Source organism: Medicago sativa, chromosome 8 (genome assembly GCF_051527215.1).
Source record: "Medicago sativa cultivar Bolivia chromosome 8, Bolivia_mono, whole genome shotgun sequence".
Lineage (NCBI taxonomy): Eukaryota > Viridiplantae > Streptophyta > Magnoliopsida > Fabales > Fabaceae > Medicago > Medicago sativa.
The window spans coordinates 56,523,325-56,524,655 of NC_140756.1; positions in this window are offsets into that span (position 1 = coordinate 56,523,325).

A 1,331-nucleotide genomic window follows, 5' to 3' on the forward strand; every position below is an offset into this window, starting at 1 on the left:
TCATATCCACTAATCATTAATTAAAAATTGTCGCATTATAAAAGATGAAGTCATTGAAATATCTTCAAATAAACCACACAACGGTATACCAAATCAAAAACGAACTTAACTTAACCTCTTTCCAGTCTCAAACCTCCAATATAGACTTTGTTTGGTAAAAATCAGCTATAAGCTAGCTGATAGTTGATAGCTGAAAAGCTAGCTGATAGCTGAAAAGCTCGCTTATTAAAAATAATGTGTTTGGTATGTTGAAGTGACTGATTAATATAAAATGACATAAAAGGACATGTTTGTTTATTTATTTTTTTAATAAATTTTATACATAATTTTTTTACTTCTTCAATTCTTTTTTAAATATTTAAATTCATTTCAAATTAATTTCATCTCTAAAATGATAAATGTGTTTTATGAATTCAATTAATATTTTGTATTTAACTAAAATGACTTCACTATTTATTGTAGATTTTGTTTAAAATTATACATTATATTATATGAATTAAAAGCAACGTAGAAAAAAAAAGTGAACAAAGAAAATATATATAAAAAAAAAACTACTACATGAGTGGTACATATGGATAGTGCAAGGGGCTGGTTGCCCAAAGAACGATATTTTGAACCATCTGAAAAAATAAATAAAAAATTCAAATAGAAAGCAACATGAGACCGTATAAAAAATAAAATAAAAAATAACCTAAGAACCATATTTCCAACCAAACAATAAATAAAAATTCAAATAGAAAGCAATTTATAAGGTAACCGTAAAAAAACATTAACACAACGTGTAAAGTTTTTTCTTTATCGTGGGTAGTTTTTTTCAATGAAAAATAATATTAAAGGGTATAAATGGAAGAAAATGTGAAAAGCTATCAGCTATAAGCTAAAAAGCTACTTGAAATAGCTTCTCAAAAAAAGGTATAAGCTCGTGAGAAAAGCTCGTTACCAAACACATCACGTTTTCATCCAACAAGCTTATAAGCTAGTCCAACAAGCTATAAGCTAGCTTTTTTGTTACCAAACACAGCCATAACGTGAAAATACAATTTTACTCCTAGTAATAAAAACTCATAATATCGGAGGATAAATTCATTTTGTATACAATTTAATTTTTAGTTTTTTATTGAAGTGGGTGGAGGACCTATCAACGGCGCACTAACGACCGAATCTATAATCTTACCATAACACGTAGACGGAGGGAATTTAGCGTTGTTAATTAATTACTAATAACACGAACGCGGTTTTCGAAAAAGGAAAAAAAAATTGAAAACACGAAAATAGAAAGACAAGGACAAAAATGGGAAATAAGAAATTAGGGGGTTGAAGTTGAAAATCTC